The sequence below is a fragment of the Ranitomeya variabilis genome, chromosome 3 (assembly GCF_051348905.1).
Source record: "Ranitomeya variabilis isolate aRanVar5 chromosome 3, aRanVar5.hap1, whole genome shotgun sequence".
NCBI lineage: Eukaryota > Metazoa > Chordata > Amphibia > Anura > Dendrobatidae > Ranitomeya > Ranitomeya variabilis.
In genome coordinates, this window is record NC_135234.1 from 675,921,738 (window position 1) to 675,942,636 (window position 20,899).

Here is a 20,899-nt window from a genome sequence, read left to right on the forward strand (position 1 = left end):
AGGCGCTGCAGTGGGTGGGGCTTAATGGACGAAGAAGGCTGCCGAACGCTGGTGTGAAACCTGCCTGAGACAGGTAAACCACCTTTGAAACAATGTTCACATTTACAAGCTCTTAGCCCCTTTGTGGCGTGGCCAATTTTTTAAAATCTGACCAGTGTCACTTTATATAGTAATAACTCTGGAATGCTTCAACATCCCATTGATTTTGAGATTAATTTTTTTTTTCGTGCTATATTAGACTTTATGATAATGGTAAACTTGAGTTGATATGTTTTGATTTATTTTGTAAAAAATCAGAAATTTTACAAATTTTAAAAAATATAAATTTTTAATGATTTTCCCTTTAAGGCCGGAGTCACACTAGAGAGGAATACGGACGAGTGCTATGCGAGAAAAAAATCGCATAGCACTCGAACCAATGTTAATCTCCCATCACTTTTTTTTTCACGGCCGTATATGTGCGAGTGAAATTGCAGTATGCTGTGATTTGCACCGTATATCAGCCGAGACTCGCCAATGAAAGTCTATTTGTGCAAGAAAAACTCGCACCACACGGGCCATCAGTGTGACTTGCGAGAAATACGCAACGGTGTCCTTTGAAAGGCCGACAATTCAGGTGCAGTGTACAGTAAAATCACACTGACAGGTTACAATAGAATAGACATATACACACAGTATAGGTGTATATAAAATCTAAAGAGATACACTACAGACCAAAAGTTTGGACACACCTCATTTAAAGATTTTTCTGTATTTCATGACTGAAAATTGTATATTCACACTGAAGGCATCAAAACTATGAATTAACACATGTGGAATTATATACTTAATTTCAGTTTCACACTTTTTTGTTATGTCTTATATTCTAGGTTTTTCAAAGTAGCCACCTTTTTCTTTGATGACTGCTTTTCACACTCTTGGCATTCTCTTGATGAGCTGCAAGAGGTAGTCACTGGGAATGGTTTTCACTTCACATGTGTGCCCTGTCAGGTTTAATAAGTGGGATTTCTCGCCTTATAAATGGGGTTGGGACCATCAGTTGTGTTGTGCAGAAGTCTGGTGGATACACAGCTGATAGTCCTACTGAATAGACTGTTAGCTGCTTTTTTCCTGCCATAATACAAATTCTAAGTAAAGAAAAACGAGTGGCCATCATTACTTTAAGAAATGAAGATCAGTCAGTCCGAAAAATTGGGAAAACTGAAAGTGTCCCCAAGTGCAGTGGCAAAAACCACCAAGCGCTACTTAGAAACTGGCTCACATGAGGACCGCCCCAGGAAAGGAATACCAAGAGTCACCTCTGCTTCTGAGGATAAGTTTATCCGAGTCACCAGCCTCAGAAATCGCAGGTTAACAGCAGCTCAGATTAGAGACCAGGTCAATGCCACACAGAGTTCTAGCAGCAGACACATCTCTACAACAACTGTTAGGGCTTGTTTCCATTTGCGAGAAACACATCCGTATCTCGCATGTGGAAACCAAGCTGTGGCGCCGGCACTTTGGAGCAAAGCGTGCAGCTCCATGTGTTCCTATGCGGCTGCATGCTCCGCTCTGGAGTGCCGGTGCTACAGCTTGGTTTCCACATGCGAGATACGGACGTGTTTCTCGCAAATGGAAACAAGCCCTTAAGAGGAGACTTTGTGCAGCAGGCCTTCATGGTAAAATAGCTGCTAGGAAACCACTGCTAAGGACAGGCAACAAGCAGAAGAGACTTGTTTGGGCTAAATAACGCAAGGAATGGACATTAGACCAGTGGAAACCTGTGCTTTGGTCAGATGAGTCCGAATTTTAGATCTTTGGTTCCAACCACCGTGTCTTTGTACACAGAAAAGGTGAACGGATGGACTCTAAATGCCTGGTTTCCACCGTGAAGCATGGAGGAGGAGGTGTGATGGTGTGGGGGGCTTTGCTGGTGACACTGTTGGGGATTTATTCAAAATTGAAGGCATACTGAACCAGCATGGCTACCACAGCATCTTGCAGCGACATGCTATACCATCCGGTTTGCTTTTAGTTGGACCATCATTTATTTTTCAACAGGACAATGACCCCAAACACACCTCCAGGCTGTGTAAGGGCTATTTGACCAAGAAGGAGAGTGATGGGGTGCTACGCCAGATGACCTGGCCACCACAGTCACCAGACCTGAACCCAATCGAGATGGTTTGGGGTGAGCTAGACCACAGAGTGAAGGCAAAAGGGCCAACAAGTGCTAAGCATCTCTGGGAACTCCTTCAAGATTGTTGGAAGACCATTCCCAGTGACTACCTCTTGAAGCTCATCAAGAGACTGCCAAGAGTGTGCAAAGCAGTCATCAAAGCAAAAGGTGGCTACTTTGAAAAACCTAGAATATAAGACATTTTCAGTTGCCTTACACTTTTATTAAGTATATAATTCCACATAGTTTTGATGCCTTCAGTGTGAATGTACAGTTTTCATAGTCATGAAAATACAGAAAAATCTTTAAATGAGGTGTGTCTAAACATTTGGTCTATACTGTCTGTGTGTATGTATGTATGTGTGTGTGTGTATATGTATATGTGTATATATATAATATATCACACGGACAGCGGAATAGCTGATAGTTAATTTGTCGGCTTCTGTTAAATCATTGCAGAGGCTGACAGGATAGGAGACATGGTTTACATACAGTAAACCATTGCAGAACAGTTAGACTTATATAGGTCAGTGACTAATACGGTTAGTAGTGTGTGTGTGTGTGTGTGTGTGTGTGTGTGTGTGTGTGTGTGTGTGTGTAAAATTTGGGGCCTGTATGTATTTAATAATGTTTTCACTGAAAAAACTGCTCCCGCACAATTTTCTGTGCCACAGAGGGAAAGCCAGTGACTGAGGACAGATATTATAGCCTAGAGAGGGACCATGGTTATTGCCACCCCAGAAAAGGTGCATCTGTAAGATGCGCCAATTCTGGCACTCAGCCTCTGTCTTCTCACTGCCCTGTAGCGGTGGCATATGGGGTAATAAGGGGTTAATTTCACCTTTGTATTGTAAGGTGACATTAGGCCAGCTTAGTAATGGAGAGATGTCTGATAGATGCCTCTCCATTACTAACCTGTGGGCTTGATGTTACTTGACAATAAAAAGGTGACATCAACCGCACAATTATGAACCCCTCTGCTACAGGGCAAGTGGGAAGAGCGAGGCTAAGTGCCAGAATTGGCACATCTATAAGATGCGCCATTTCTGCGACGGCTGAGAGCTGATGGTTTTTAGCCTGTGGGGCTGCCAATATCCATGGCCTCTTCACAGGCTATAAATATCAGCCTACAGCTGTCTGCCTAGCATTTGCTGGTTGGATTTTATGTCAATATTTTGTGTTCCCCTGTAAAATAGCCAGTAAAGGCTAAGCAAACAGCTGTGAGCTGATATTAATAGCCTGGGAACCTTTATGGTTATTGTTTCCTTTCCAGAATAGTAACATCAGCTGTCAGCTTTCCCACTGCTGGTTATGAAAATTATGCGGGAGCCCATGCAGGCTTTATTTTTTGAAAAATAAACATTTTGCATTTCACGCAGGTTTCTTAGTTGTTTTTTTTTACAGCATATGTAGGTTAATTATGTTAATGCTCCTACATGGGTGTGTGTGTGTCTTTAGTTAATATTAATGAGGGTATCTCGTGAAGAGTTTGAATAAGGAAATGCATCAAATTCCTTTATTTATTTATTTTTTTTAATATATCTTTATTTAGCGCTCACGATTTACAGAAACGCATCAAATCCGCATAAAAAAGTACAGAATTTCCACTGCGTTTTCTGCTAAGAGACGCACTAACCGTGCAGACATTTCCTCAAGCAAATCTGCAACGTGCGCACATAGCCTTAACCATTATGCGTCCATATTCATTAATGAGCAGAACCACGTGACCGCTGAACACAGGAAGAGCTGCCCGGAGACCATGGGACATGCAGGGACCGCGCCAGGAGCAGGTGAGTATGTGACAGCCGCCGCTTCCCCGCCAACAATGACTCGAGTATAAGCCGAGAGGGTCTCTTTCTGCCCCCAAAAATTTCGGCTTATACGCGAGTATATACGGTACAGCACTCTAGAAGGGTGTGTATAAGGCCATATAGGTGCTGGTGGTACTATATATGGGGAAAACCTGGTGACAGGTTCCCTTTAAGAAACCTATGGAACTAGGTTAAAATTAGCATTTTTTTGGATGGTGAAAAACTTGTAATTTAAATATTGATGGTGGCTGAACTGCAGGTGGTCTGTGTCGCTTCATAAGTTTAAGACCGGGGTCACACTAGCGTAGAATATGGACGAGCGCTATGTGAGAAAGCATCGCATGGCACTCGGACCAGTGTTAATCTATGGGGCAGATCACATCTGTGATTATTTTTTCATGCCAAATCAGCATACGAGAACAATCGCAGCATATATACCTGACAGGGGCCCATACAGTCTATATCTACAATAATATATACCTGACAGGAGCCCATACATTCTGATATTATCAGTAATATATACCTGACAGGGGCCCATACAGTCTATATCTACAATAATATATACCTGACAGGGGCCCATACATTCTGATATCATCACTTATATATACCTGACAGGGCCCATACATTCTGATATCACTAATATATACCTGACAGGGCCCATACATTCTGATACCATCACTAATATATACCTGACAGGGCCCATACATTCTGTATCTACAGTAATATATACCTGACAGGAGCCCATACATTCTGATATCATCACTAATATATACCTGACAGAGGCCCATACATTCTGATATCATCAGTAATATATACCTGACAGGAGCCCATACATTCTGATACCATCACTAATATATACCTGACAGGAGCCCATACATTCTGATATCATCACTAATATATACCTGACAGGGGCCCATACATTCTGATATCAGTAATATATACCTGACAGGAGCCCACACATTCTGATACCATCACTAATATATACCTGACAGGAGCCCATACATTCTGATATCATCACTAATATATACCTGACAGGGGCCCATGCATTCTGATATCATCACTAATATATACCTGACAGGGGCCCATACATTCTGATATCATCAGTAATATATACCTGACAGGAGCCCACACATTCTGATATCATCACTACTGTAATATATACCTCACAGAGGCCCATACATTCTGATATTATCACTAATATATATACCTGACAGGAGCCCATACATTCTGATATCATCACTAATATATACCTGACAGGAGCCCGTACATTCTGATATTATCACTAATATATACCTGACAGGAGCCCATACATTCTGATATCATCACTAATATATACCTGACAGGAGCCCATGCATTCTGATATCATCACTAATATATACCTGACAGGAGCCCATACATTCTGATATCATCACTAATATATACCTGACAGGAGCCCGTACATTCTGATATTATCACTAATATATACCTGACAGGAGCCCATACATTCTGATATTATCACTAATATATACCTGACAGGAGCCCATACATTCTGATATCATCACTAATATATACCTGACAGGAGCCCATACATTCTGATACCATCACTAATATATATACCTGACAGGAGCCCGTACATTCTGATATTATCACTAATATATACCTGACAGGAGCCCATACATTCTGATATTATCACTAATATATACCTGACAGGAGCCCATACATTCTGATATCATCACTAATATATACCTGACAGGAGCCCATGCATTCTGATACCATCACTAATATATATACCTGACAGGAGCCCATACATTCTGATATCATCACTAATATATACCTGACAGGAGCCCATACATTCTGATATCATCACTAATATATACCTGACAGGAGCCCATGCATTCTGATACCATCACTAATATATACCTGACAGGAGCCCATACATTCTGATATCATCACTAATATATACCTGACAGGAGCCCATACATTCTGATACCATCACTAATATATATCTGACAGGAGCCCACACATTCTGATATCATCACTACTGTAATATATACCTCACAGAGGCCCATACATTCTGATATTATCACTAATACACACCTGACAGGAGCCCACACATTCTGATACCGTCAATGATATATATATACCTGATAGGAGCCCATACATTCTGATATCATCACTTATATATACCTGACAGGAGCCCGTACAGTCTACAGTATATCTACAGTAATATATACCTGACAGGAGCCCGTACAGTCTATATCTACAATAATATATGCCTGAAAGGAGTCTGTACAGTCTATATCTACAATAATATATACCAGGAAGGAGCCCATACACTCTAGCATCTTCAGTAGTGAGCCGGCTAGAGTGTATGGGCTGCAGTCAGGGAACCAGGAAGGAGCCCATACAGTCTATATCTACAATAATATATACCTGACAGGAGCCCATACAGTCTGTATCTACAATAATATATACCTGACAGGAGCCCGTACAATCTATATCTACAATAATATATACCTGACAGGAGCCCGTACAGTCTATATCTACAATAATATATGCCTGACAGGAGCCCGTACAGTCTATATCTACAATAATATATACCTGACAGGAGCCCATACAGTCTATATCTACAATAATATATACCTGACAGGAGCCCATACAGTCTATATCTACAATAATATATACCTGACAGGAGCCCGTACAGTCAGTATCTACAATAATATATACCTGACAGGAGCCCGTACAGTCTGTATCTACAATAATATATGCCAGAAAGGAGTCTGTACAGTCTGTATCTACAATAATATATACCAGGAAGGAGCCCATAAAACTCTAGCATCTTCAGTAATGAGCCGGCTAGAGTGTATGGGCTGCAGTCAGGCACCTGGAAGGAGCCCATACACTCTAGCATCTTCAGTAGTGAGCCGGCTAGAGTGTATGGGCTGCAGTCAGGCACCTGGAAGGAGCCCATACACTCTAGCATCTTCAGTAGTGAGCCGGCTAGAGTGTATGGGCTGCAGTCAGGACCTGGAAGGAGCCCATACACTCTAGGCTCAACCAATGAAGATCCGATAACAGGAAGCTGCTGGTGGAGAAGAAGAGAAGTGAGGAGAGGACCGAGGAGCTGCAGCATGGAGCCGTGTGAGGAGAGGACCGAGGAGCCGCAGCATGGAGCCGTGTGAGGAGAGGACCGAGGAGCCGCAGCATGGAGCCGTGTGAGGAGAGGACCGAGGGGCTGCAGCATGGAGCCGTGTGAGGAGAGGACCGAGGGGCTGCAGCACGGAGCCGTGTGAGGAGAGGACCGAGGGGCCGCAGCATGGAGCCGTGTGAGGAGAGGACCGAGGGGCTGCAGCACGGAGCCGTGTGAGGAGAGGACCGAGGACCCGCAGCACGGAGCCGTGTGATGAGAGGACCGAGGGGCTGCAGCATGGAGCCGTGTGATGAGAGGACCGAGGGGCTGCAGCATGGAGCCGTGTGAGGAGAGGACCGAGGGGCTGCAGCATGGAGCCGTGTGAGGAGAGGACCGAGGGGCTGCAGCATGGAGCCGTGTGAGGAGAGGACCGAGGGGCTGCAGCACGGAGCCGTGTGAGGAGAGGACCGAGGGGCCGCAGCATGGAGCCGTGTGAGGAGAGGACCGAGGGGCTGCAGCATGGAGCCGTGTGAGGAGAGTACCGAGGGGCTGCAGCACGGAGCCGTGTGAGGAGAGGACCGAGGGGCCGCAGCATGGAGCCGTGTGAGGAGAGGACCGAGGGGCTGCAGCACGGAGCCGTGTGAGGAGAGGACCGAGGGGCTGCAGCATGGAGCCGTGTGAGGAGAGGACCGAGGGGCCGCAGCATGGAGCCGTGTGAGGAGAGGACCGAGGGGCTGCAGCATGGAGCCGTGTGAGGAGAGGACCGAGGGGCTGCAGCATGGAGCCGTGTGAGGAGAGGACCGAGGGGCTGCAGCATGGAGCCGTGTGAGGAGAGGACCGAGGGGCTGCAGCACGGAGCCGTGTGAGGAGAGGACCGAGGGGCCGCAGCATGGAGCCGTGTGAGGAGAGGACCGAGGGGCTGCAGCATGGAGCCGTGTGAGGAGAGGACCGAGGGGCTGCAGCATGGAGCCGTGTGAGGAGAGGACCGAGGGGCTGCAGCACGGAGCCGTGTGAGGAGAGGACCGAGGGGCCGCAGCATGGAGCCGTGTGAGGAGAGGACCGAGGGGCTGCAGCATGGAGCCGTGTGAGGAGAGGACCGAGGGGCCGCAGCATGGAGCCGTGTGAGGAGAGGACCGAGGGGCTGCAGCATGGAGCCGTGTGAGGAGAGGACCGAGGGGCTGCAGCACGGAGCCGTGTGAGGAGAGGACCGAGGGGCCGCAGCATGGAGCCGTGTGAGGAGAGGACCGAGGGGCTGCAGCATGGAGCCGTGTGAGGAGAGGACCGAGGGGCTGCAGCATGGAGCCGTGTGAGGAGAGGACCGAGGGGCTGCAGCATGGAGCCGTGTGAGGAGAGGACCGAGGGGCTGCAGCACGGAGCCGTGTGAGGAGAGGACCGAGGGGCCGCAGCATGGAGCCGTGTGAGGAGAGGACCGAGGGGCTGCAGCATGGAGCCGTGTGAGGAGAGGACCGAGGGGCTGCAGCACGGAGCCGTGTGAGGAGAGGACCGAGGGGCCGCAGCATGGAGCCGTGTGAGGAGAGGACCGAGGGGCTGCAGCACGGAGCCGTGTGAGGAGAGGACCGAGGACCCGCAGCACGGAGCCGTGTGATGAGAGGACCGAGGGGCTGCAGCATGGAGCCGTGTGATGAGAGGACCGAGGGGCTGCAGCATGGAGCCGTGTGAGGAGAGGACCGAGGGGCTGCAGCATGGAGCCGTGTGAGGAGAGGACCGAGGGGCTGCAGCATGGAGCCGTGTGAGGAGAGGACCGAGGGGCTGCAGCACGGAGCCGTGTGAGGAGAGGACCGAGGGGCCGCAGCATGGAGCCGTGTGAGGAGAGGACCGAGGGGCCGCAGCACGGAGCCGTGTGAGGAGAGGACCGAGGGGCCGCAGCATGGAGCCGTGTGAGGAGAGGGCCGAGGGGCCGCAGCATGGAGCCGTGTGAGGAGAGGACCGAGGGGCCGCAGCACGGAGCCGTGTGAGGAGAGGACCGAGGGGCCGCAGCACGGAGCCGTGTGAGGAGAGGACCGAGGGGCCGCAGCACGGAGCCGTGTGAGGAGAGGACCGAGGGGCTGCAGCATGGAGCCGTGTGAGGAGAGGACCGAGGGGCCGCAGCATGGAGCCGTGTGAGGAGAGGACCGAGGGGCCGCAGCATGGAGCCGTGTGAGGAGAGGACCGAGGAGCTGCAGCATGGAGCCGTGTGAGGAGAGGTCCGAGGGGCTGCAGCATGGAGCCGTGTGAGGAGAGGACCGAGGAGCTGCAGCATGGAGCCGTGTGAGGAGAGGACCGAGGGGCTGCAGCACGGAGCCGTGTGAGGAGAGGACCGAGGGGCCGCAGCATGGAGCCGTGTGAGGAGAGGACCGAGGGGCTGCAGCATGGAGCCGTGTGAGGAGAGGACCGAGGGGCTGCAGCGCGGAGCCGTGTGAGGAGAGGACCGAGGAGCTGCAGCATGGAGCCGTGTGAGGAGAGGACCGAGGGGCTGCAGCACGGAGCCGTGTGAGGAGAGGACCGAGGGGCCGCAGCATGGAGCCGTGTGAGGAGAGGACCGAGGGGCTGCAGCGCGGAGCCGTGTGAGGAGAGGACCGAGGGGCCGCAGCATGGAGCCGTGTGAGGAGAGGACCGAGGGGCTGCAGCGCGGAGCCGTGTGAGGAGAGGACCGAGGAGCTGCAGCACGGAGCCGTGTGAGGAGGGGACCGAGGGGCTGCAGCATGGAGCCGTGTGAGGAGAGGACCGAGGGGCCGCAGCATGGAGCCGTGTGAGGAGAGGACCGAGGGGCTGCAGCACGGAGCCGTGTGAGGAGAGGACCGAGGAGCTGCACCGTGGACCCTTGTACAAGGGAATTGGGACTCGGTGTGATACGCTGAGGATGTAATGTGGAAAGGGGTTGGTGTCAATTGAGCAAAAGGAAGATGATGAGGGGCTGTGGGGAATGGAAGGATGATGAGGGGCCGTGTGTGGGGGATGATGAGGGGCTGTGTTGGGGATGGGAGGATGATGAGGGGTTGTGGGGGGGATCATACGTACTGGTTTGCTGTAAAGTGAATGGGGTGATGTAACTCCCGTGTACACAAAATAGAAAAAAAAACTGCTTACCGGAGCTCAGAAGCAGAGTCCCTGGGACCAAATGTAAATAAAATCTGAAGAAAGTCCAGCTGATAGGAAATGAAACAATTTAGTGGAAAAGAGATGAAAATGTGTTACCGTAATTTGCAGAGAGCATAGCAACACGAGGCCATGTGCGTCTGAAATGCGCGTTTCTATGCTGTCTCTGCAATTTAGCTCGTTTTCATTTTATATCTCTATTCCTATAAATGTAGCAACTTCCAAGAAGCTGGATTTTCTTTACATTTGTAATTCTCCTGTGTCTGGAGGTGGGGATGTCGCTCTCGTGAGGCTGCATGTTGGGGGCTGTGTTGGGGAAGCCGTCACTCCTGTGCTTTTTGTTACTTATCTCTAACGTGGCTTAGGCTACTTTCACATTTCCGTCATCTGGGCTCCGTCGCAATCCGTCGTTATGGGCAAAAAACGGATCCTGCAAATGTGCTTGCAGGATGTGTTTTTTTGCCCATAGACTTGTATTAGCAACGGATGGGCACACGTCGCATCAGTCGTGCCACAGATCCATCGTGTTTTGGCGGACGCGATGCACAAAAAAAGTTCAGTGTAACATTTTTTTTGTGCGATTTGTCCGCCATTTCTGACCGCGCAAGCGTGGCTGGAACTCTGCCCCCTCCTCCCCGCTCATCACAATGGGCAGCGAATGCCCACATTGTGCTAAATTTAGCACACCGTCCGACAGTTTGCGACGGCCCTGTACCGACGGAAGTGTGAAAGTAGCCTTAAGGTACCTTCACACGAAGCGACGCTGCAGCCATAGCGACAACGATGCCGATCGCTGCAGCGTCGCTGTTTGATCGCTGGAGAGCTGTCACACAGACCGCTCTCCAGCGACCAACGATGCCGAGGTCCCCGGGTAACCCGGGTAAACATCGGGTTGCTAAGCGCAGGGCCGCGCTTAGTAACCCGATGTTTACCCTGGTTACCAGCGTAAGAGTAAAAAAAACAAACAGTACATACTCACCTGCGCGTCCCCCAGCGTCTGCTTCCTGACACTGACTGAGCTCCGGCCCTAACAGCACAGCGGTGACGTCACCGCTGTGCTTTCACTTTCACTTTAGGGCCGGCGCTCTGTAAGTGTCAGGAAGCAGACGCTGGGGGACGCATGTAAGTATGTACTGTTTGTTTTTTTTTACTTTTACGCTGGTAACCAGGGTAAACATCGGGTTACTAAGCGCGGCCCTGCGCTTAGTAACCCGATGTTTACCCTGGTTACCAGAGTAAAACATCGCTGGTATCGTTGCTTTTGCTTTCAAACACAACGATACACGGCGATCGGACGACCAAATAAAGTTCTGGACTTTATTCAGCGACATCACAGCAGGATCCTGATCGCTGCTGCGTGTCAAACTAAACGATATCGCTAGCGAGGACGCTGCAACGTCACGGATCGCTAGCGATATCGTTACAAAGTCGTTTCGTGTGAAGGTACCTTTAGTTGTACATATTGGTTTGTAAAGTTTATTGTTAGACTTGTATGTATAAATATATGTATATTTTTCTCCTTTTGTTAAGACTTATTTATTTGTTTTTAATAAAACTGTTTGAGAACTATGGGTTGAATTTTTATTTCTAAAGCTCGGGGTCTGTTCACACATTGCAATTTGTTGGGGAAACAATCTGCAGCAAAGTCCTCACCAGTGGACCTGCACTAAATAATTCAGATCTCACTGACAATTTATTTCCGGTCCTCAGCAGCATTTAGCATATTTTTCTGACTAGAAGAGGCAATTTTTACCCCCACATTTGGGAGGAAAATTGGGGTGTGTTTTATAGTCTGAATATAGCTTGTGGGGGGGGGCACAGTTGTGGAGCAGGGTCACAGGAGGCAGGGTCACCGCTGCAGGAAACCAGTAGCAGAAGTGGAGTGAGGCTGAAGGACCTCAGCCAAGATCCCAATCTGTGCACGCAGCCGTTTTCCTGAAGCCCGACCATTTCTTCCAGCCCAGGACTTGCAGCGCTGGGACGCCCTCTCCTCCCACCCAGGGTCTGCAGCACCGCCGCCGGTTTCATGCAGCATGGACCCTGTCACCCCAATCCACTGCTCCCTATGTTGGCTATTGTCAATACGGACTGTAATATCCAAATGTTATCAATTTTTTTTTTTTTTTTTTCCTCACCAAAAAGTTGGGGTGCTTCTTACAGTTCAAAAATACAGTAAAAAAAACCCCATGAAGATCACTTATGTATCCAATTTCTTAGTTCCTAGCGATGTTTCTCGGTGTACGTCGGCCTCCTGTGGCCACTTACCATTCTCTGTCACCCATACAGCCTGGTCCGTTTTAGGTCCTATAGGACAGCACTATATAATGGATGTTTATAAAAGGGCCATCAGTCTCTGAGGGTCTGACTGCGGGTGCCCCCACTGCTCCATAGCACAGACTCTGGCAGAGGTCACATTACATATGTTACAGAGGGGTAAAAATACTCCCCTTAATAATTTTGAAGAGTATTTTTAGCCAAGAAGGACATACATTTTCAGTAACACAAATCTATGTACATAGTGTTAGGTGCTGGGATTCTTCCTCTGCACGGGATAGATCCCAGGCCTTGTCTTCCTCTGTGGTCTCCCATTCAGTTCCAACTGCAGTGGATGCTGCTCAGCAAAGACTTCGGTCTTGCTCAGACTCAGTCTGTGAGCATGGTTACTGCTGACTCTCTAGGGTCAGCTATGGTAATCAATAATAGACTGCACTCCTGGGACTAAGTCCAAGATTCGCTCTTCTGGGCATGCCCGTGAGGCGACTCCTCATTGGTGGTCGGCCGTCACATGCTCAGGTCCTGGTCTAGCTCTGGATTGTCCTGTGAGCAAGGTCCTCTCTGATTGATTAAATCTATAAAAAAATATTTGGCGCGCCTCTCGGTGTGCTAAGATCATTTATGTTCTGTGAGAGTGTGGAACGGTAGTGTGACTTGTTTGCATGTGCACAGGGCAGGCCTAGAGCCTTTAGAATTCCGGCACCTCCGGAGAGGAGATTTTTTGTGTGAGTTCAGTGCTGGCATTTAGCCTTAAGAATTCCAGCTTCTCTGGAGAGGAGTTCCATGTGTGCACGTGCTGTGTCTGAGTCCACTACCAGTTCCCTTGCCTCAGTGAGATAGGAAGCTCCTGTGAAGTCAATGGGGTTCACGTTTAGCGTCTAATCACAGCTCTGCTGCAGAGCATCTTTCCATTGCTGTGTGTGATTGGCACAGCCACGTGCTACTCTACTGAGTGACATTAACTCAGTGCGAGTCTGTTACGCTCGCTGCTAGTCCCGCCATTGTCCTCTGAGCTCCATCTGCACGGTGGACCCCGGGTGGCGAACGCACTTTATTATTATAATTTATTTAGTGTTCCGCCCACCCTAACACACAGTACACATCAGACCTGGGCATAGTGCAGCACTCTGGAGCTCCGGCCCTCTGGCTGTTCCTGTCTGGCACGTGGACTGAGAAAATTGCGGCCCACGGGCTGCACCATTTCTCAGCGACCAAGCTTGCTCCAGAAATTCTAGGCTATAGATTTTGCAGGACTAATTTTGCAAGTGGCATTTGTGGGTGACGTTTACAAGCCCCTAAGGTGCCAACAGCAGAAACAAACAAAAGGGACCCAATTTTAACTATTTCACCCCAAAGCCTGCTTTTACCTCCCTGACCAGGCTAATTTTTACAATTCTGACCACTGTCACTTTAGGTCATAACGCTGGAACGTTTAAATGGATCCCACTGATTCTGAGATTCTTTTCTCGTGACATATTCTACTTCATGATAGTGGTAACTTTTCTCTGATATGACTTGCCTTTATTTGAGAAAATTTAGCAGTTTTCAAATTTTTAAGTTTTATGTCCTTAAACCCTTTACCCCCAAGGGTGGTTTGCACGTTAATGACCGGGCCAATTTTTACAATTCTGACCACTGTCCCTTTATGAGGTTATAACCCTGGAACGCTTCAACGGATCCCAGTGATTCTGACATTGTTTTCTCGTGACATATTTTACTTCATGATAGTGGTAACATTTCTTTGATATTACCTGCGTTTATTTGTGAAAAAAATGGAAATTTGGCGAATATTTCGCAATTTTCCAACTTTGAATTTTTATGCAATTAAATTACAGAGATGTCACACAAAATACTTAAGTAACATTTCCCACATTTCTACATCAGCACAATTTTGGAACCAAAAATTTTTTTTTTGTTAGGGAGTTATAAGGGTTAAAAGTTGACCAGCAATTTCTCATTTTTACAACACCATTTTTTTTTACGGACCACATTTCATTTGAAGTCATTTTTAGGGGTCTATGTGATAGAAAATAACCAAGTGTGACACCATTCTAAAATCTGCACCCCTCAAGGTGCTCAAAACTACATTCAAGAAGATTATTAACCCTTCAGGTGTTTCACAGGAATTTTTGGAATGTTTAAATAAAAATGAACATTGAACTTTTTTTCACAAAAAATTAATTTCAGCTCCAATTTGTTTTATTTTACCAAGGGTAACAGGAGAAAATGGACCCCAAAAGTTGTTGTACAATTTGTCCTGAGTACGCCGATAACCCATATGTGGGGGTAAACCACTGTTTGGGAGCATGGCAGAGCTCGGAAGCGAAGGGGCACCATTTGACTTTTTAATGCAAAATTGACTGGAATTGAGATGGGACGCCATGTTGCGTTTGGAGAGCCCCTGATGTGCCTAAACATTGACACCCCCCACAAGTGACACCATTTTGGAAAGTAGACCCCCTAAGGAACTTATCTAGATGTGTGGTGAGCACTTTGACCCATTAAGTGATTCACAGAAGTTTACAATGCAGAGCCGTAAAAATAAAAAAATCATGTTTTTTTACAAAAATGATCTTTTCGCCCCCAATTTTTGTTACTTACCCAGGGGTAAGAGAAGAAATTGGACCCCAAAAGTTGTCCAATGTGTCCTGAGTACACTGATACCCCATATGTTGGGGTAAACCCCTGTTTGGGCACACGAGAGAGCTCGGAAGGGAAGGAGCACTGTTATACTTTTTCAACGCAGAATTGGCTGGAATTGAGATCGGACGCCATGTCGCATTTGGAGAGCCCCTGATGTGCCTAAACAGTGGAAACTCCCCAATTCTACCTGAAACCCTAATCCAAACACACCCCTAATCCCAACGGTAACCCTAACCACACCCCTAACCCTGACACACCCCTAACTCTAATCCCAACCGTAAACGTAATCCTAACCCTAACTTTAGCCCCAACCCTAACTCTAGCCCTAACCCTAATGGGAAAATAAATACATTTTTTTCATTTTTCCCTAACTAAGGGGGTGATGAAGGGGGGTTTGATTTACTTTTATAGCGGTTTTTTTTTAGCTGATTTTTATGATTGACAGCCGTCGCACACTAAAAGACGCTTTTTATTGAAAAAAATATTTTTTGCGTTACCACATTTTGAGAGCTATAATTTTTCCATATTTTGGTCCACAGAGTCATGTGAGGTCTTGTTTTTTGTGGGACGAGTTGATGTTTTTATTGGTAACATTTTTGGGCATGTGACATTTTTTGATCGCTTTTTATTCCAATTTTTGTGAGGCAGATTTACCAAAAAACAGCTATTCATGAATTTATTTTTATTTTTTTTTGGGGGGGGGGGGCGTTTATACCGTTCCGCGTTTGGTAAAATGGATAAAGCAGCTTTCTTCAGGTCAGTACGATTACAGCGATACCTCATTTATATCATTTTTTTATGTTTTGGCGCTTTTATACGATAAAAACTATTTTATAGAAAAAATAATTATTTTTGCATCGCTTCATTCTTTGGACTATAACTTTTTTATTTTTTCACTGATGATGCTGTATGGCGGCTCATTTTTTGCAGGACAAGATGACGTTTTCAGCGATACCATGGTTATTTATATCCGTCTTTTTGATCGCGTGCTATTCCACTTGTTCGGCGGTATGATAATAAAGCGGGTTAACTAGTGGGACAGTTTTATAGGTGGGGTCGTTATGGGCAGTACGAAATATGTGTACTTTTATTGTTTGTTTTTTTTATTTAGATAAAGGAATGTATTTATTGGAACAATATTTTTTTTATTATTATTTATTTAGGAATTATTATTTTTTTCACGTGTAATTTTTTTTTTTAATTTTTTTTTTTTTTACTTTGCCCCAGGGGGGGACATCACTGTAAAGTGTCAGATCGCTGATCTGACACTTTGCTGTGCACTGTGTCAGATCAGCGATCTGACATGCACAGCAGGGAGGCTTCCCGGCGCCTGCTCTGAGGAGGCGCTGTGAAGCCACCTCCCTTCAGGACCCGGATGCAGCCCCGCGGCCATTTTGGATCCGGGCCTGCAGGGAGGAGGAGGTAAGAGACCCTTGCAGCAACGTGATCGCATCGCGTTGCTCCGAGGGTCTCAGGGAAGCACGTAGGGAGCCCCCTCCCTGCGCGATGCTTCCCTATACCGCCGGAACACTGCGATCATGTTTGATCGCAGTGTGCCGGGGGTTAATGTGCCGGGGGCAGTCCGTGACCGCTCCTGGCACATAGTGCCGGATGTCAGCTGCTATAGTCAGCTGACACTCGGCCGTGCTCCCCCCGGGAACGCGGCCGATCGCTCTGGACGTACTATTCCGTCCTTGGGAAGTAGGGTCCACCCCACATGGGTGGAATAGTACGTCCAATGGTAGAAAGGGGTTAAGGCCGGGATTACACATACGCGAGATATGTCCGACTCTCGCAGGTGAAAACCCAGCTCTGGCGCAGGCACTCCGTAGCGGAGCGTGCAGCTCCATGTTTTGCTGTGCGGCTGCATGCTCCGCTCCGGAGTGCCAGCGCCAGAGCTGGATTTTCAACTGCGAGACTCGGACTTATCTCGCGTATGTGTGATCCCAGCCTAAATCAGTCATAATGCACAAAATAGTTAATAAATAACATTTTCCACATGCCTACTTTACATCAGCACAATTTTTGAAACATTGTTTTGTTAGGAAGTTAAAAGGGTTAACAGTTGACCAGCGATTTTTCATTTTTACAACAATATTTGCAAATCCATTATTTTTAGGGACCACCTCACATTTGAAGTGACTTTGAGGGGCCTATGTGACAGAAAATACCAAAAAGTGACACCATTCTAACCACTACACCCATCACGGCAGTCAAAACCACATTCAAGAAGTTTATTAACCCTTCAGGTGCTTCACGGGAATTTTTGGATTGTGGAAGGAAAATATAAACATTTAATTTTATTTCACAAAAATTTTCCGTTAGACCTAATTTTTTTACTTTCGCAAGTTAAACAGGAGAAAATGGACCATGTAATTTGTTGTGCAATTTGTCCTGAGCATGCCGATACCCATATGTGGGGGAAATCTACTGTTTGGGCGCACGGCAGAGCTTGGAAGGGAAGGAGCGCCGTTTCACTTTTTGAATGTAAAATTTGCTGGCATAATTTGCAGACACCATGTCACGTTTGGAGAGCCACTAATATGCTTAACCCCTTCACCCCTGGAGCTTTTTTCATTCTTCGTTTTTCGCTCCCCTCCTTCCCAGAGCCATAACTTTTTTATTTTTCTGTCAATATGGCCATGTGAGGGCTTATTTTTATTTTTTGAACGATACCATTGGTTCCATGCCGTGTAACAGAAAACTGGAAAAAAATTCCAAGTGCGATGAAATTGCAAAAAAAGTGCAATCTCACACTTGTTTTTTGTTTGGCTTTTTTGCTAGGTTCACCAAATGCTAAAACTAATGTGCCATTATGATTCTCCAGGTCATTACGAGTTCATAGACACCAAACATATCTAGGTTCTCTTTTATCTAAGTGGTTAAAAAAAATTGTGCCATTTTCCGATACTCGTAGCGTTTCCAATTTTTGTGACCTGGGGTCGGGTGAGGGCTTATTTTTTGCGTGCCGAACTGGCGTTTTTAGTAATACCATTTTGGTGCAGATGCGTTCTTTTGATCGCCCGTTATTGCATTTTAATTCAATGTTGCAATAACCAAAATAATTTAATTTTGGCGTTTTGATTTTTTTACTCGCTACGCCATTTAGCGATCAGGTTAATCCTATGTTTTTATTGATAGACCGGGCGATTTTAAACGTGGCAATACCAGATATGTGTATGTTTGATTTTTTTTTTAATTTTATTTTGATTGAGGCGAAATGGGGGTGATTTGAACTTTTATATATTTTTTATTTTTTTTATATTTTTAAACACTTTTTTTTAAAATTTTGGCATGCTTCAATAGCCTCCATAGGAGCCTAGAAGCATGCACTACACGATCGCCTCTGCTACATAGAGGTGAAGCACAGATCACCTCTATGTAGCAGAAATGCAGGGTTGCTTTGAACGCCGACCACAGGGTGGCACTCAAAGCAATCCGCCATCAACAACCATAGAGGTCTCAAGGAGACTTCTCGTTGTTATAGCAATGCAGCGATGACCTCCGATTATGTGACGGGGGTCAGCGCTGCGACTATTTCCAGCCGCGCGGCCGGGAGCGCTAGTGAAATGCCGCTGTCAGCATTTGACAGCGGCATTTAACTAGTTAATGAGCGCGGGCGGATCGCGATTCCGCTCGTGCTCATTGCACGCACATGTCAGCTGTACAAAACAGCTGACATGTCGTGGCTTTGAGGTGGGCTCCCCACCGAAGCCCACCTCAAAGCGGGGGTTCTGCCAGCTGACGTACTATTCCGTCAGCTGGCAGAAAGGGGTTAAACAGTGGAAATCACCAACAAGTGACACTATTTTGGAAACTAGACCCCTTAGGGAACTTATCTAGATGTGTATTGAGAACCTTGAACCCACAGGTGCTTCACAGAAGTTTGTAACGTAGAGCCGTGAAAATAAAAAAATAAAAAAATCACATTTTTCCCAGATAAATCTTTTTTACCCAATATGTAGAGGAAAACAACTGTTTTGGTGCACGGCAGGGCTTGGAAGGGAAGGAGCCATGTGACTTTTTGAGTGTAAAATTGTCTGGAATAATTAGACACCATGTCGCGTTTGGAGAGCACCTGATGTGCGTAAACAGTGGAAACCTCCCAGAAGTGACATCATTTTGGAAACTAGACCCCTTTGGGAACTTATGTAGATGTATATTGAACACCTTGAACCCCCAGGTGCTTCACAGAAGTTTATAATGTTAAGCCGAGAAAATGAAAAAAAATCACATTTTTCCCACAAAAATCTTTTTGACCTCCAAATTTTGAATTTTCTCAAGGGTAACAGGAGAAAATGGACCACGAAATTTGTTGTGCAACTTCTCCTGAGTTTACCGATATCCCATATGTCCTCAAAAACTACTTTTGAGGCACAGTTCACAGCTCAGAAGGGAAGAAACGCTATATTATAGTGCAGATTTTGCTGCACTTGTTTGAGGGTGACATGTTACATTGGCAGAGCCCCTGTGGTGCCAACACAGCAGACCTCTCCATGAATTCATCTAGGGGTCCAGTGATGACATTGACACCACAGGTGTGTCACAGACTTATATACCATTGTTTAATGAAGAAAAAATCATTTACATCTTTACCACCAAGATTGTGTGTTTGCCCCAAGTTTTACATTTTCACACTGGGAAATGGGTAAAAATGGCCCCAAAATTTGTCCCACAATTTCTACTGAACATGGTGATACCCCATATGTGGCTGCACAATACTACTTAGCCATACGGATAGACTCGGGAGGGACGGAGCGCTATTTGCCTGCTGGAACTCAGATTTTCCTACAATAGTTTGCGGACTCCATATACAGAACCACTAAGTGATAGAAAAGCAGAATCCCTCCTCAAGAGACCCCATTTTGAAAATTATAACCCATTGGGAATTTATCTACAGATATAGTGATGATTTTGACTTTATGGATGTTTTCCAGAAAGAAGCAGCAGTGGATGTTGCCGAATGAAAATTGCAAACTGCCGTTGTAGTGACCAATAAAATCCCCCAAAAGAAAGACTGCAATAAAAGACAATATTTAAATTTTTTTTTTACTTCATTGAAAATAATACCAAATATTAAAAAATTATTAATATTATTATACAGCTGATAATAGGAGCACATAGAATAATATTGCAAAGCAAGCACAACAATTAATAATAAATATACCAATATACCATACTAAAAGATGTGTATAAAGAATGTGGATAATACGCAGAAAACAATGTGAAAAAAAACAAAATATCATACACTATAAATTATATTTATATTTTAATAATGTCTAGTGTATAAACCTGAATAAGTAACAAACCAAACCACACTACGTAAATAATAATAATTGATGAATGTTGTCAAAAAAGTGCAACAGTGCTAATACTAAAGGTCGTAATGGGTGTGTCCCAATAAAGAAGTACAACGGTGCTAATACTAAAGGTCGTAATGGGTGTGTCCCAATAAAAAAGTGCAACAGTGCTAATACTAAAGGTCGTAATGGGTGTGTCCCAATAAAAAAGTGCAATGGTGCTAATACTAAAGGTCGTAATGGATGTGTCCCAATAAAAAAGTGCAACAGTGCTAATACTAAAGGTCGTAATGGGTGTGTCCCAATATAAAAGTGCAATGGTGCTAATACTAAAGGTCGTAATGGGTGTGCCCCAATAAAAAAGTGCAACAGTGCTAATACTAAAGGTCGTAATGGGTGTGTCCCAATAAAAAAGTGCAATGGTGCTAATACTAAAGGTCGTAATGGGTGTGTCCCAATAAAAAAGTGCACTGGTGCTAATACTAAAGATTATACTGAGTATATCCCA